Source organism: Miscanthus floridulus, chromosome 5 (assembly GCF_019320115.1).
Source record: "Miscanthus floridulus cultivar M001 chromosome 5, ASM1932011v1, whole genome shotgun sequence".
Taxonomy (NCBI): domain Eukaryota; kingdom Viridiplantae; phylum Streptophyta; class Magnoliopsida; order Poales; family Poaceae; genus Miscanthus; species Miscanthus floridulus.
The window spans coordinates 67,728,097-67,745,644 of record NC_089584.1 but is presented as its reverse complement, the minus strand read 5'-3'; the positions used below and the strand labels follow the sequence as shown (position 1 = coordinate 67,745,644).

Here is a 17,548-nt window from a genome sequence, read left to right as displayed (position 1 = left end):
CTAGTTTCAATCAGAATTTAATCTCTCAAAGTGGTCGAAGTTAGCAAGCATAATACATGTACACAAATGTAATTAGATCAGATCCAAATATAAATAACCAATTATCTTAAGTTAGGGTTGGGTCCTCAGTTTAGTAAACTACCGCCACTTGTGTTAGTTGTAACCAAGTGGCGATCAACATGACAAACACTATCTGTGTATGTTGATTCCTTGAATTTCCTCACCTCTAAGTTTGATAGACAACAAAAAGCTTGGCATTGAACAAAATTATGATGTGTACCTACAAATGGATGGATGTGCTTCATTTTTTAGAAGAAAATCTTGAGAGACGAATAGCAAGAGTTGCCTAACCTGAACATCAAAGGCATATACAAATTCAGAGTAGTTCATATTTGTGGCTGCAGCTACTGGTTGTCAAAGGCATATACAAATTCAGAGTAGTTCATATTTGAATGCACACAAAATATACAATAGCACAAAGACACCATATTAGTGATCATCTGTTGAGTTCACATAGTGGACATGCCAAAATCCCATGGTGACAATGTGGGTGAGTGGAGTCAACCAGCCCAAGGTTGACCACACAGGTTGGGACAACATCAAATGAGGGCCTTTGAGATGGTAAATAGGCACTCACTTTAACCATATTTGGGCTCAAAGCACAATGACCATACATGAACAGGAAGCTAAAGAAAATAGCAGGGCGTGAAAATTAAAGCACATGACAGACAATATTCAATCAAATGAGAGATGTAATCGAGCACTATTAGACAAGTAGATCAATGGACTGTACAATGGCACTATATATGGATTGAGAGCTGGATTATTTTTAAGTCGGAATCCTATAGTGAACAACTTGATGATGACAGTTAAATAGTTGTCAGAAAGCATATAACAACAACCTAGTGTTCTACAACTATGCTGATTCAGGTTCCCTGCAAAACTCTAAGTTTACTACTATCCAGAACTACATACAAGTTTGTGATATTATGATGCCTGACTAATTCTATAATTCATCAAAACAAATATATTGATTGAGAAACAGTAGTGCGAGCCATGTGTGCGACCATCATCCCTGATGCCGACATCAAGATCGGGGAGATGACCGAGTAGGAAGCGAGAGAAATAGGACACGATGAAAGCAATTCACATATAACTGAATCCTCTCTACTTCTGAATTCAATTGTTGGACTGTGAATGACTAAGAAATTACTTGGTCGGGCAGACTCTGATTTCAAGCATTGCTTGGCTGAAGCCCTACAATCATGCTTGTGTGAATGACACGAGCAGGCAGTGGTTTGATTTTTTTAGTTCCTGCAAGTCCTAGTAAAAAACAGAAGCATGTGCCATTATTTATATAAGAGAAGTTTTAAAATATATGTTGGATAGTTGTGCAGTTCAGTCATTCTATCTTAAAGGAAATAATATCAGCATGGCTTGCAGTCTCACAAGAAAGGAGTATAGGACTGATTTATATTTATAAAATTTTTGAGATATTGACAACACCAACATACTAACAACATCAGATTGTGATGGCTACTGACCTATTGTAATAGGCATAATTACTAAATAATTGTTGCACTTATGATGATTGGGGAGGTACACCAGAACGGGTTAGCATTTTAGTAGTCTATTAAATTATTTGACTGAAAACTTTATGACTTAGCTGCCTTCTTTTCCTGACAATTTAGACATGAAATTTAGTGAACATTGACAATGTCTGTTGTTACCTTATTCTCATCGGACCTCCAAATCATTATCATTGGTACTGTTTCAAGTGTCTCCAGCCCTATTGTTAACAAATTGCAGGCACCTACAAATGCATGCAGAAATGCAGATGCTAAACCAAGAATATCAGAACACATGGAAGCAAACAGAACTCATGATTCATGAAAGAGCATGATGAGTCCTAGCTTAATATAAAACAAGGCACAAACTATTTAGCACATTGTGATTGCCAAAAAAAACAGAAAAAACATTCTTGTACCTCAATCAATCTATATTGACCTATTCATCGAGGCCTAAAAGACGTACATATTATTATTTTTAAATAATTAAGGTATATGAAACATGGATGTCATTAATTCAGAACTAAAATGATATATATCTATATAAAATTGTATTGTCTTTGTTCTACTTTGTTTTTAAAAAGTATTATATACTCCCAGTTTAGTTTTCTAAGCACTAATAATGAAATCATTTAGATTTGTTCCGTTCAATTGAATAACCAAACAAAAATAGCGATAATTATTTAGCTGATTTAATCAAACCCTAATTATGATGTATTTTTATATAGCTATATATCATTTCAGTGCTCACACCAGGCAGCTTTGCCTCGGTGTAAAGCAGACAACCCCGAAATAAATAAGAACGGTTTCGTCCCAAATTAGTATGAACGGTTAACTGATTATCGAACTAAATAATTTAGTTGAGGGATATCAAACATGGATATGTACCTTAATTAATTAAAAACATATTCAATTATTTTAAAACTGCAATCATGCCATGTATATAGTATCATGTTTTTTCATAGAGAAAGGAATGGTAAGGAGGCAGACCTGGACTGCAGGTAGCCTTGGCCAATGGTGTCGTGACCAGCCCTGAACGACTTGTGCTAGCTGCTGATGCACCGTTGTCGGCGGCAGGTTCGTGGACGGCGAGGCTTGCGTTGGAGACGGCGTGAGGCCTGAGGGAGCAATGATGAACCAGAACCATAGAGCCTGCAAATCTGGGACCTTAATATATTAGAAATCACACGGCTCGTGTTGATCCTCACGGAGACAAGAGGCAGAAAAGAACAATTAATTAAATTAAGCAGTAATTAATTAAATTAAGCAGTATATGAATTTTCAGTATACAGTTAAAACAGGATTGAAGATCACGGTATACCTTAGGCCAATCGTGGGAGGACCAGCGGCTGGCTGTGGAACAGTGATGCAGTCCACTGGACAAGGGATCCGAGGTGGGTCAGGCGGTCGTGGTGATGCGTGGTACTCGTCTCCTCCTACCGCCGAGAGAAATCACCGTGTATTGGATAGATGGATGTCACCGCCGGTGGTTGGCTGTATCGCCGAGGTGGGATGATCAGGGCAGCAGTCACTCGTAGGCCCTTGGTGAATGGTTGTCCGCTGCAGGTGGCCCCTTGTCAAGGCTGGTAGTGGGAGGTGAAGGAATTATCGGTGTCGAGCTCGGGCGGCAAATTAGGAACAACGATAGATGGGCGTGGAGAGGTCCTCAAAGAAAAGAAAAGAAAAGATGGAAAGGGTGTCCACGATTTCGGAGCAGTTGATTTTGCATGTGGGTATGCGGCCGATTTGTGAGGGGTGCTGATCTTGCGTGGTGCCGATTTTGCATGGAGACGCCTGCAGCTGATCGTGAGCAACAGAAAAGGAGAGGAAATCGGAAATATCTGGAGAAGGCGTGGATCCTAACGGAGAGAGGCAGACCCAAAACAAATGTCGCACCAAAAAGTGTCCACGCTTTATTCTTTTTAGTTATAGGAGATACGACACGCCTTCATACAGGCATAAAATCTTCTCAGCTAGGTTATATACATGGAAACAACCAAACAAGAATAGCCAACATATACCTCTGCAGCCTGTCTAGCGAGGGCCTCCCGTGAGCTAGGCTCTCTTCACCAACGAACTTTACACGCTATTAATTTTTATGCTGTTCATTTTTTTTTTTTTGTGTCAAAGTTACCCACCAATGTCTAGCCGTTCAGTATTTTGGTCCATGTGCCCCCAAAACTTTAGTGAGCTGGCGTTGTTGGTGAGGCACCCAACTATTTTAGACCAATTTCATTGCGTGAGATGTTTTTCTGTGTGTTTTTTTTCCATGAAATAAATTGACCTTTGTGAAATTTTATACAACTTCACCAACTTTGGAATATAGAAAACTTTTTTGTTTCCTGCATTTTTTTCTATGAAATATAAAATGATCTTTATGAAATTTTATCATTTTTATGAAATTCTTGCATTTCAAAGGGCTCCTTATTCATTTTTTTCTCTAGAGCACATGTGAGTTTCTCGGGGGTATGAATCTCAAAGTTGATAGTAATGTGTAACGCCATGTTGTAAGCCCGCGTTCACTTTTTTAGGTCCTGCAACATATGTGGTCCATTGAAAGATGACTGACCTTTTTTAGGTCTCGCAACATCAAGGGTCAGTCAAAGGTCTTGTTTGGCTGGCTGGAAAAATGACTAATGTGATGTTGATTTGTTGTGAGAAAAAAAACACTATTATTTTACTTAAACGGTATGGCTGATAAGTTCGAGCGAACAGAGCTAAAGATGACATGATCTTCTTTCCTTGTCAATCTCCCTCTGCTGCACTCGAATTGTAGGGAACGGAGAGCCCGGCTGCCTAATCCTTCGCCACCGTGGCCTTCCACAAGGGGATCCCGACTATCTTCTCCTATCCGGTGTACTGAGGAAGAATTGACACTTTCCTGAAATCTTATCGTGTGCAGCAAAAGGGGGGGGGGGGGGGGGGTCTAGGCCTCCCTCTCACAATCAGCAAACCTACAAAGACTGATCTCCTGGCCTTGTTCGACAAGGTTGCTAGCTACATACCTGGATGGAAGGCCTCCCTCATTAATAGACTGGCCGCTTGATCATGGTTCTTGTAGAGTTAGTATCAATCTATCATGGCTATGAATCTTCTAAAGTTGCTCATAAGGCTATTGACAAAAGGAGAAGAGGTTTCTTATGGAAAGGACAAGAGCAAGCCAATTGTGGTAACTGTCCCATCTTTTGTGAGGGAGTCCAGCAACCTATATGCTACGATGGCCTTGCTGTGCATAATTTGGAGAACGATAATTCTTAGAATTGGACGTCATGGCCGCAGTTTCTATAAAAAAAATCACCGTACCACAGCGGTCCAGCGGAGCTCGGCCACGCACAGAGCACACCACCCGCGCAGCTCGCGGTGGCCAGCTGGGGGGGAGACCGCCCGCGCTCATCTCGGCGAGGGCAGAGGTTGCCTAGCTCGCCGCAGTCAGGGTGGAGCTCGTCTGCGTGCAGCTCACGGTAGCCTTGGCGGAGCCTGTCTGCGCACATCTCGCGCTCCGCCTACCTAGCTCGCCGTGGCTGGGGCGGAAGTCGCCTGTCTGCAACTCGTGACAGCCAGGATGGAACTCGCCCACGTACAGCTCGCAGCGGACCTCACCCCCCGCACAGCTCGCGCTCCACCCGCATAGTGTGGAGACCTGCCACGACCTTCTCCATCGGATCTGTCGTAGCCTTCTCTACCAAAGAGGTGAGCTCCGCGCCACTGACGAGCTCAACACTGGTGAACTCCACACGCCGACGAGCCTCCATTCTCCCAAGCAGTAAGGAGATATCGTTGACACCACATGTTGCAAGCATATATTTCAAGTGTTTCAGATATTTTAGAGGCATGTTGCAAGTGTTTCATATGGATGCTGCAAAAGTAGATCGGGATGTTGCAGATGTTGCAGTGGTTGTACACGTTGCAAGCGTCCGTTCCAAATATTTCATCTATTTTTTAAGACATATGTTGCAAGTGTGTTTATTAAAATATTGCATATGTTTCACACATATGTTGCAAATATTTTGTTTGTATGTTGCATATGTTTTTTAAGTGTTTTCATGTGTTTTTATAGTGTTTCACACGCATGTTTCAAGTGTTTCATCTGTCTTCATATACAAGTTGCAAATATTTTATCTCGATGTTTCAAAAGTAGATCAGGTATTGCTGCTGGGACCCACCTGCCTGCCTGCTGTAGCTTCTAGGGTGTTGGCAAGTGGGCGCAAATGTCTAGGCACAGGAAGCGGAGGGTGCGCGAGCGGTCCCGCGTGGGGATGGACGGCACGGGCTCCGTGTGGGGTAAAACAACACCGGCCCCGCGTGGACGCATGAAACGGAGTGCGGGCACGGGCATTCGAACGTCCGGGTGCTAGCACAGCCCCGGCAATGATGGGCACAGGGCATCTGTTCGGCCGGACGGTGCCGATGGTGGGCCGCGATGTAGACCAACAACCGCATCTTATTTGTTCATCCATCCGTTCTAAAAAATAAAAAACTCACCTCACCGCAACGCCGTGACAGCTCTACGCGACGGCGCTCCACCGCGCCGCCTCGGCGACGGTGCTCTCCACCGTGCTTCCCTTTCCACCGCACCTCCCTCTCCATCGCGCCTCCGCTTCGTTGACCGGCATCTCCTCCGTGCCAGAGCCCGACAGTCCATTTTCCTCCATCTCCATCGCGCCTCCCGCCTGCTGCGGGCTTCTCCAGCGCACGGATCTGCCGCAGCCTTCTCCATGGGACCTATCGTGGCCTTCTCCATCGGAGTAGTGAGCTCCGTGCCACCAGCGAGCTCTACACCTGTGAACTCCACATGTCGATGAGCCTCCATTCCCAAGTAGCAAGGAAATGTTGTGCTGAAAGCGCATGTTGTAAACGTATGTTTCAAGTATTTCAGATGTTTTATAGGTACGTTGCATGTGTTTCATATGGATGTTGCAAAAGTAGATCAGGATGTTGCGTATGCTGCAAATGTTTCATAGGCATGTTGCAAGCGTTTGTTCAAATTGTTTCATCTATTTTAGACATATGTTGCAAGCATTTTGATCTGGATGTTGCATATGTTTCACATATATGTTGCAAGAGTATGTTCCAAATATTTAAGCTGTTTCATTCTTATATGTTGCAGTAAGTATTTTCATGTTACAAGTGTTTTATCTGGATGTTGCATATGTTTCACACATAGATCGCAAGTGTATGTTTCAAATGTTTCATCTGCTTCAGACTTTTGGGGTGCACAACGTGCCTGGGGTCCTGCGGATGGGGCAGGCTCGTCCTCATCCAGACTCCCCGGGTCCTACCGACATGGAGAGAGGAGGAGGTCAGGGAGGAAGAGTGGCGGGTGCAGACGGGGTGCGCATGCGGCACGAGGCGAGGTGGACGAGAGCGGGGTGAGGCAGATGGGGGACGTACATACGCATTCAGCAGTGGTACAGCACAACAATAGGTGCGAGCGGGCGGGCTGGGGCAACATCATGCGTGGGGCGTTTGAACGCGCTCATGAAAGCTCTAGTTTGGTTTTGGTTAGTTGGTGAAACCCTAAGTGCTATCCCTTTGCTCTACGTGATCATGAGATAGGGTCGCACATTCCAAGTGGTGGAGCAAATGGATGAAGATCATGATGCTGGCGATAGCTATGGTGATGATCAAGTGCTTGGACTTGGAAAAGAAGAAAGAGAAAAACAAAAAGCTCACGGCAAAGGTGATATCCATAGGAGCTCTTTGTTTTAATGATTAAGACACCTAGTGGGTGTGATCACATTTAGGATAGATAGATGTACTATTAAGAGGGGTGAAACTCAATGTGAAATCAATGTTTAAAAAGGCGATGTCTTGGCTCTGCCTAGGCGCGATTAGTCACTAGTCGATGGGTTCCCGCCTGGCCTATGGGGGTAGGCGGACCTATAGGCGCTAGGCGTGATTAAGAGGCAAGGAGGTGGCATGGAGGAGGACACGGAGGCCGACGCACGCAAAATTGTTGCACCACGGGCGAGCAGGCGCGAGCACACGAAGATTTCCCGCCTGGAATTTGCGAGCCACGGAAGGATAAGAGCGATGTGCGATTTTCTGCCTGCCATTTCTCTTCCCCGCAGGACGCACTCCTCCTGCCGGGCGCTCCCCTCCTGCCGGCCTTGCTCCTCCTCACTGGCCTTGCTCCTCCCTATAGTTCCCACCGATCGTACTCGTCCCCACCTAGAAGTTCGTCCCCGCTGATGCACCCCTCCTACCCCATGGTCAGTCCCCTCCCCTGATCCTCTCCCCTCCCCTGCTCCTCTCCCCTGCTGTCTGCAATACTATTGAAGTATTCTATTCTGTGAATCTATGATTGCCTGAATGTGAGATTGTTAGTTTCCTGAATCTATGATCTGCTCCTCTCCCCTGTTGTTAATTGTGTTTTGCTCTGAATGCCTGGATGTTACTCTAAATGCCTGAATGTAGGATGTGTGACTGAATGTTTTAGCTGATTTGCTACATGTATGTATTGGTATTGCCTGAATGTTCACTAAACTGTGATATGTGAATGTATGCTCACTGACTTGAATGTAGGATGTCGACAACAGAAGCTTTAGCTGCACCTAAAACTAAAACTAAGGGAGCAAATGTCCTAAAAAGGAATTCAGATGATGTCGGATGGGAATATGGGGTTCTTGTTGATCCCGCCAACAAGGACAAGGTAAAGTGCAAACTCTGTGACAAGGTGATGCAAGGAGGGATTTATCGGTTGAAGCAACATGTGGCCCATGAAGGAAAGAATGCGACGAAATGCAAGGATAGAACACCAGAGGCTCTAGAGGCTAAAGAGAAGTGCAAGAAAGCACTAAATGATGCAAAAAGAAAGAGGGAGGAGAAGACTGTTCGTGAGCTAGAACTTAGAGAGGAAGTGAATGTTTCTTGGGTTGGAGGTGGAGAGTCAGAGGAAGTCACTTGTATTGGAAGTTCCGAGCCTCACAAATTAGGACCCATTGACAAATGGACACGTGCTATTGATCCTAAAGCAACCAAATCTGAATCTTTGACACAACAGAAGCTGAACAAGGAACTTTGGAAAGAAAGAACACACGAGGTGCATAAATATATTGCAAGATAGGTCTATACACATGGTAATTTCCTATTCTGTGTTTATATTTCAGAATGCATTAGATGCTATTATGGCTATACTGAACACTAATTAACCTTCTTTTTTGTAACATTGGCAGCAATACCATTCAATGCATGTGACAATGATGAGTTCAAGCAAATGTGTGAAGCAATTAGACAATTTGGGGCTGGACTTGAACCTCCAATTCAGTATGATCTGCGAGATAGATTGCTGGAAGAAGAATATGCAAGAACTAAGAGTTTGCTGCAAGAATGTGAAGCCGAGAAGATGAAGAATGGGTGCTCTATTATGACTGATGCTTGGTCAGATAGGAAGAAGAGAATCATAATGAACCTATGCACTAATTGTGCTGATGGGACTAGTTTTATCAGCTCAAAAGAGATGTCAGATGTGTCACACACAAGTGAAGTCATCTTTGAACTAGTGGACAAAGCAATTGAAGACATTGGTCTAGATAGTGTGGTGCAAGTAGTGACAGACAATGCCTCTAACAACATGGGAGCAAAGAAGCTATTGCTTCAGAAGAGACCACAGATATTTTGGACCTCTTGTGCAACTCACACAATCAACTTGATGCTCCAAAGAATTGGCAACATGGCTCAGTTCAAGAAGGTGATTGACCAAGCAAAGGCATTCACCATATATGTCTATGGGCACACAGGAACATTGGAATGCATGAGATACTTCACAGAGGGGAAAGAGATAATAAGGCCAGGAGTGACTAGGTTTGCTTCAACCTTTCTCACTTTGAACATCATACAAGAGAAGAAGGACCAGCTAAAAAAGATGGTGGTTCATAGTAGGTGGGACTCATTGAAGGATGTGAAATCAAAGAAAGGAAAAGATGCCACAGCAATTATATTGAATCCAACCTTTTGGAAGGATGTCAAGCTAACATTAACTTTTTTGAGCCATTGGGGTCAAAGTTCTCTGTTTGGTTGATGGGGATGTGAAGCCATCCATGGGTTTCATTTATGGAGAACTACTAAAGGCAAAGAGAGAGATCAAGGAGGCCTTTGGCAATAAAGAGTCCTGTTTCAAGGAGGTCATTGTTGTTATTGACAAGAAGATGAAAGGAAGACTTGATTCTCCATTGCATTTGACAGCTTATTTGCTGAATCCACACTATAGTTATGCTAACCCATCAATCTTTGATGAGCCCACAATAATTAACAGAAGGATTTATTAGTTGTGTGGAGACTTTTTATTATCATGATGAGGATAAGCAAGATCGGCTGCCAACATTGAACTAAAAAGGTTTCAGAATAGAGAAGGTCCATTTAACAAGAAGCTTGCAAGGACTTTTGAAAACTTTGATTACAACCCAAGTAGAGGTACTTGTTATCACATGACTATTTGTTGTTTTCATCTAACAATAAATTTGTTGTAACTACTAACTAATAGAGGTGTTTTTATTTATTTTAGCATCATGGTGGCGGTTGTATGGAACTAAAACACCAGCTTTACAGAAGATGGCTACAAGGATCCTATCTTTGACATCAAGCTCTTCTGGTTGTGAAAGAAATTGGAGCGGGTTTGAAGGGGTTAGTGCCTATCTGGTGTCAACATTTCAGCAGCATTTCAATTAAATTGCAGACCTAAAAATGCTCTTATTTTTAATTTATAGATACACACTAAGAAGAGAAATATGCTTACTACAACCCGCCTCAACAAATTGGTCTATTTTCAATTCAACTCCAAGCTGATTAATAAGAAAGAAAAGATCAAGTCAAAGAAGATCAGTGATGTTCTCTTGTCTAATGATACAACTAAAGCTCAAGGTTTTCTGCATGAGAATGGAGATGATTGTGCATTAGTTGTCTATAGCAATGAGGAAGAGGAGATGGAAGGTATAGGGATACCTTGGTCTATTATTGGAGATGCAGTGGGAGCAGAAGAACAACTTGAGCTACGTAGAAGTGCAAGAGTGAGACAGCTTAATGAAGGAGAAGAATTTAAGTCTGAAGAAGAAGAGTTTGATGAAGATGAGGATGATTATGTGGAACCCTATTGAAGAAGAAAGATGATATGGTAGTGGGGCATTTTTATCATGCCATGGTTTATCTTTTATGATGTATTCATGTATGTCTTAAACCAATGAACTGCCACTGTGTGACTATGTTTTTCTTCTTTTGTGAGAACTATGTGCTCTCTGAACAAGATCTTTATTTATGAATTGTGTTGTGCAATTGTATTGCTATCCTGCCCACTTGTTTGTGCTTCAAAATTTGTAATTACTAGCTACTGATATGGTCTGTTTATGGATGGGAGATGGCTGAAATCATTCAGATAAGTGTCAACTTGCTATTTTCTATTTTTTGATGAACTGCTTGCTGTCTATTGAGTATTTGCAAGCTATCAATCCTTGCTGTTGTAACTAGGAATAAGCTATCTATTGATTATTGAGCCTAAGCCAATAAGCCACTAAGGTATGTCTACTGCCCTCTCTTTTATATAATGTATTCAGCTACTCTATGCTTCTATTTAACTAATTTACTCAGTATTTCTGCTATATAATATATATATATATATATATATATATATATATATATATATATATATATATGTTGTGCGTTAAATTAGCAAAACGCCTAGAAAAATGCCTAGGCTGGCCTAGGCTAGCCTAGGATCTAGGCTAGGGGTCAGCGCCTAGCGCCTTCTTAAACTTTGCGTGAAATACGGTATCAAAGTGCCACTAGATGTTCTAATTTATTGCATATGCATTTAGATTCTAGTGAGTGCTAACACCCTTGAAAATATTTGTGAAAATATGCTAACACACATGCACAAGGTGATACACTTGGTGGTTGGCACATTTAATCAAGGATGGTGAAGTTTGGAGGCGAGCGAGCTCTGTTTCCTGTGGCTGGACATAGGACCGAATGTTGGACCTGCGTGTTCGGTCATCAGGGCAGAGTGGCACGACCTTAGGGCTGTGACCGAACCCTAGAGGAGGCACACAACTAGACACGTAGGGAATGCGTCCAGTCGCCTATGACGTACGCTGAGGTCAGTCGGTTGCTTGGCGAGCAGAGCAAAAGAAGGACCGGACTTTGGCCTGAGTCCGGTCACCCGTGAGCGGATGCGTCCGATCACGTTTTTGTGTCTCTAGACCCTTACTAGAAGTGACCGGACTTCACGTTGGTGGCGCGTCCGATCATAATAACAGTGCGTCCGTTCGTTGGCTGTGGTACTCGCAGGTGCACTGGACCTGATGCAGTCGCGGTGCGTCTGGTCAGCCTCGATTGAGTCCAATTGTCACTTAAGCGAGCGCGTGAGTGAATCTAACCATTGGGATCGTGCACGAGGCATTTGAAGGCAGTGACACATGGCATGCATTGTGCGATCGGGAGCTAGAGGTGTGCGTCTGGTCACCCCCGACCGACGCGTCCGGTCGCTACACAGTCAGTCCCCTTTGAGCATAACGGCTCTATTTCGTTGGGGACTCTATAAAAGGTGGTTGGCCGGCTTGGGCTCACTCTCTTGGCCATTTTCATTGACATAGCAACCTAGTGAGCTAAGCCACAGCCCTCCCACTCATCTTCATCATTGATTTATCATCTTTGTTAGATTGGGAGTGAATCCAAGTGTATTGTGAAAGGATCAAAATGCCCAAGAGGGGGTGAATTGGGCTAATTCTAAATTTCTTTGCAATAATTAAATCCTATTGTTAGCCCAATTAACCCCTTGTACCTAGAAAGTGTTTCTAAAGTTCTATCACATAAAAAGTATTGCAACCTAAGTTCCAATCCTACTCTAGCATGGCAATTCTATGTGTCGGTGTTTCGGACCGGGGGATCCTCAACCAACTAGTGAATTTGTGCTGCGTGTTCCCAATCCCGGATGATGATGCAAAGAGACACAAGGCTTATACTGGTTCAGGCAATCGGTGCCCTATGTCCAGTCTGAGAGATCGATCTTGTATTCCTTACACCGAAGTGCTTGTAGTAGGGGGTTACAAGCTAGGTGAGAGAGGGAGCTAGTCCCAGGTCTCGGCGGGGAGTGATGTGGGCTGCTTGAGACGTTGCTCTCAGGCAGCCGGGAAGTGTGCGTGTTACAGGGTGTTGTTCTTCCTGAGTGCCCCCCTCTCTTGAAATGGCCCAAGTCCTTTCCTTTTATAGTTTGAAGGGAGGACAAGGGTAGTACATGTGCTAACTATGCGGCATTGTGTGAACAGAGGTAGCGTGTCCGAGCCCTGTAGCCTATTCTTATGGCGGTGTGGTCGTTGGAGCGGTCCGTCCTTGGAGCACTGGGGCGACGTGCTGGTCACATCCGATCCTGTGCGTTATGGGAGCCCTAGGGCTGCCTCGGAGCGGGCGCGGCGGTCAGCGTGCAGGTCGCTGTGGATTGATTGCACATGAGGTCGAGGCTCGGTTGGTGCCGAGGCCAAACCGCGGTGGGGGGTCTCGGCAAACGTGAATCCTGAGATAGCCGAGACCCTGGTGTAGAGTGCCGAGGCCCGAAGGGAGCGGTTGATCTAGTATACTGGTTTGGAGGCGATGATGACCCGGACCAGGCTTCCCATGCCGCGTTTTTTCTAGGGCGGGAGTTACGGGGCACAGTGTAGCACGGGCGCTGATCGTGGGCACAACGCCTGAATACAGTGGCCGGTAATCCTCGCCATGCCCTGTCTCAGCTGGTATGGCGCTGATGTGACTTCTTGTCCCATCGGCCTCTTCGTGGTGTCGAGCCATCGCCCGGCTGAGATTGCAGGAGTGGTTGACACATTAATGGGACGTGACATGCTGTTGAGAAGACTGGTCGAGGCAGGAGCAACGGGTCATTGTCAAGCTAGCCTCGAATGATATGGAGGATAGCAGTCTCATCCGAGGCTGGACGCACGGGGCCTCGGCGAGACAGAGATTGGGCTCCTTGCTGAGGCCTCCCGTGAAAGGCCTCGCGTGAGGCGGAGATTGCGTTAGGGCGCCGAGACCTCCCGTGTGAGGCCTTGGGCGAGGCGGAGAGCTGGTGGGCTCGGATGAGGCTGGTGATGAGCCCATGGCTTACCCTCTAGCTTTGTTGTTGATGGGATTTAAGTGACCCTTTCGGTGTACGCTTGGGGTGCCCCGTTTTATGGTACCCGACAGTAGCCCCCGAGCTTTAGGGGGAGTGCATGCACTCTCCCTAAGGGTTTGTCGGGATCTAGCTTGTCGGCTCTTGTAGGGATTATGTTTTGCTTCTTGAGGTTTCGGTGGGTGCGCGCAAGCGCACCCGCCGGGTGTAGCCCCCGAGGCCCTGGAGGAGTGGAGTCACTCCTCCAGGGGCTTTTTTCATATTTTGAGTGAGGAGTTTTTATCGTATTTGCCGAGCCCACAAGTGCGAGTTCGGGTCGCTGGGCTTCGGCAAGGTTGCAGGAAGAGCCCCCGAGCCTCTGCACGAAGCGAGAGGGCGATCAGGAGTTCCCCTAGCTTTTTGTGTGACCCTCAGACCTCCTTGCCGGTCTTGGACACGATTTATGTCGTGGCAGAGGATGATGAGAAGGCCGAGGAGGAGGTGATGAAGCATGGTGGAGGCGGCTGAGGCCCCTGGCACGTCGTTGGCTCGGCTGTTCGAAGAGGAGGTGGCTCCTCCTACGCCGTCCATCAACGCTGGCGACCCCGTATTCTGACCTGGGCCAAAGGGGTCATGTAATAGATTAGGACGTACATCATTGTACCATAACGTTTGTGGCCGTCGAGGCCTTTTCAGTACTTGTGTATATATGCTTTTTAATCGTTTTCTATTATGTTTCCCAGCCCTTGCCCTCTGCCCCGTTTCTGAACATATCACTTGCAAAAAAACTTCCTCAGAGCCCAAGCTGCCCCTCTAGCGAAAGGTGGTGAGGGAGTTGCCATAGCCCAGAGGCGTAGGTAGTCTCGTGGCTCGGCCAGCCTTTTGGCCTTGAGGCATACTTTTGGTCCTTAGGGTTTTTACAATTGATTTGTCAGAGTATGTGAGAGAGTTTGGCGTAGGAAATTTTCGAAAAGACGACTAAAAAACGGTGTCCCCTGTCTCATTTTTAGACAAGTCCTTTGAAAAAACTTCCTTGGAGCCTAAGCTACCCCTCAGGCAAAAGGTGGTGAGGGAGTTGCCATAGCCCAGAGGCATAGGCTGTCTTGCGGCTCGGCCGACCTTTTGGCCTTGAGGCAAACTTTTGGTCCTTAGGTTTTTGCAAGCGATTTGTCAGAGTTCGTGACAGAGTTTGGGATTTGGGGGGGAGGTTCCCCCTAGCTCCTGAGGGAGGCTCAATTTTGCAGAGGCAGAGTCGAGTCTCCCCCCTAGCGTTATTGTAACACCGAACCCATACCAATGGGCTCGGGGGGTTCCTCAGAAATTTAGAACAATTAAAGAATGCTTCTTTATTGTATTTCGAGGAAAATTGTATGACGCTTGGGAATTTAAGGGTAGAAGCGACGTATCTGTTCTATGTTCCAAGTGTTGGTGAGGATTTCGCCCTTCTCGTAGGCTAGCTTGTAGGTCTCGAGCTTTAGTACTTGGGCGGGCCACCAACTTCCAAGTCATCGACGAGGTCACTGGCCTTCCTGGACTTGTCCTCGATGTTGTCCACACCGGCCTCGATGGTTCGCCCGATGTGCTCGCCAAAGACCTGGGTGGTGCACCGCTGGTATGTGGCCCCTATGTTTCTGAGGCTGAATGGTATAGTCACATAGTAGTACGTGTCGAATGGGGTGATGAAAGAAGTCGGCTCCTCAGGAGGTGGCGGGGCAGAGCTTGATGACGAGGCGTCGCTACACGCCACCGGTGTCTTTCCCTTGCCCAGGCTCAGGCTAGATAGGCCCCCAACCAGGGACCTTGTGCCAACAGCTGGGCGTGGGATACCGGCGAAGTGCGGCATGTCACCCTGAGCTTGCGCGGTGCCGGGGTGGTCCCGCTCGTGCCGTGCCTGGCGAGCGTGATGGGAGCGGCGGCCCGGGCGCCGCCCGTGCCTAGGCTATTGGTGCGTGATGTTGCCGTCGGTTGACGGGGCTCTAGGTGGGAGGAGTACCATGTCGTACTCGTATCCTAGAGACATGAACTGTAGGCTCCCTAACCAGATCATCGTGCCAAGATGTAGTGGTCGTATGGGGTCTGCCATCCAGGACTTGTTGGGATGATTAAGCTTACACGCAGTATTCCCCTACCTGGCGCGCCAACTATCGGTGTTTCGGACCGGGGGATCCTCAACCGACTAGTGAATTTGTGCTGCGTGTTCCCAATCCCGGATGGTGATGCAAAGAGACACAAGGCTTATACTGGTTCAGGCAATCGGTGCCCTATGTCTAGTCTGAGAGATCGATCTTGTATTCCTTGCACCGAAGTGCTTGTAGTAGGGGGTTACAAGCTAGGTGAGAGAGGGAGCTAGTCCCAGGTCTCCGCGGGGAGTGATGTGGGCTGCTTGAGACATTGCTCTCAGGCGGCCGAGAAGTGTGCGTGTTACAGGGTGTTGTTCTTCCTGAGTGCCCCCCCCCCTCTCTTGAAATGGCCCAAGTCCTTTCCTTTTATAGTTTGAAGGGAGGACAAGGGTAGTACATGTGCTAACTATGCGGCGTCGTGTGAATAGAGGCAGCGTGTCCGAGCCCTGTAGCCTATTCCTGTGGCGGTGTGGTCGTCGGAGCGGTCCATCCTTGGAGCACTAGGGCGACGTGCTGGTCACATCCGATCCTGTGCGTTATGGGAGCCCCAGGGCTGCCTCGGAGCGGGCGCGGCGATCAGCGTGCAGGTCGCTGTGGATTGATTGCACGTGAGGCTGAGGCTCGGTTGGTGCCGAGGCCAAACTGTGGTGGGGGGTCTCGGCAGACGTGAATCCTGAGATAGCCGAGACCCTGGTGTAGAGTGCTAAGGCCTGGAGGAAGCGGTTGATCTGGTATACTGGTTTGGAGGTGATGATGACCCGGACCAGGCTTCCCATGCCGCGTTTTTTCCGGGGCGGGAGTTACGGGGCATAGTGTAGCGCGGGCGCTGATCGTGGGCACAGTGCCTGAATATAGTGGCCGATAATCCCTGCCATGCCCTGTCTCAGCCAGTATGGCGCTGATGCGACTTCTTGTCCTGTCAGCCTCTCCGCGGTGTCGAGCCGTCGCCCGGCTGAGATTGCGGGAGTGGTTGACGCATTATGGGACGTGACATGCTGTCGAGAAGACCAGTCAAGGCGGGAGCGACGAGTCATTGTTAAGCCAGCCTCGAATGATATGGAGGATAGCAGTCTCATCTGAGGCTGGACGCATGGGGCCTCGGGCGAGACGGAGATTGGGCTCCTTGCTGAGGCCTCCCGTGAAAGGCCTCGCGCGAGGCGGAGATTGCGTCAGGGCGTCGAGACCTCTCATGCGAGGCCTCGGGCGAGGCGGAGAGCTGGTGGGCTCGGATGAGGCTGGTGATGAGCCCATGGCTTACCCTCTAGCTTTGTTGTTGATGGGATTTAAGTGACCCTTTCGATGTACGCTTGGGGTACCCCGTTTTATGGTACCCGACACTATGAATGTAAAGACAAGTATTGAATTGCTCAAAGTAAATGCTCAAAGTAAAGAGAGAAGGAGGAACACGGCGATGTTATGCCGAGGTATCGAAGAGTCACCACTCCCCACTAGTCCTCGTTGGAGCACCCACGCAAGGGTGTAGCTCTCCCTTGATCCGCGCAAGGATCAAGTGCTCTCTATGGGTTGATTATTCGACACTCCGTCACGGTGAATCACCCACAACCGCTCACAACTTGAGTTGGGTCATCCACAAGCTCCGTCGGATGATCACCAAGCTCCCAATCACCACCAAGCCATCTAGGTGATGGCGATCACCAAGAATAACAAGCACGAACTCTCACTTGACCACAACAAGCCTAATGAGAAGGGTGGATACACACTTTGCTACTCTTGATCTTACTAATGAGGGCTCTCTTTGGGATTCTCAAATCTCAATCACCTCACTAGGA

At 47.0% G+C, this 17,548-nt stretch overlaps 1 pseudogene; it reads left to right on the top strand.

The window, feature by feature from the left end:
• Positions 1 to 8,094: 8,094 nt before the first annotated feature.
• Positions 8,095 to 10,660, top strand: LOC136454736 (uncharacterized; annotated as a pseudogene).
• Positions 10,661 to 17,548: the final 6,888 nt, after the last annotated feature.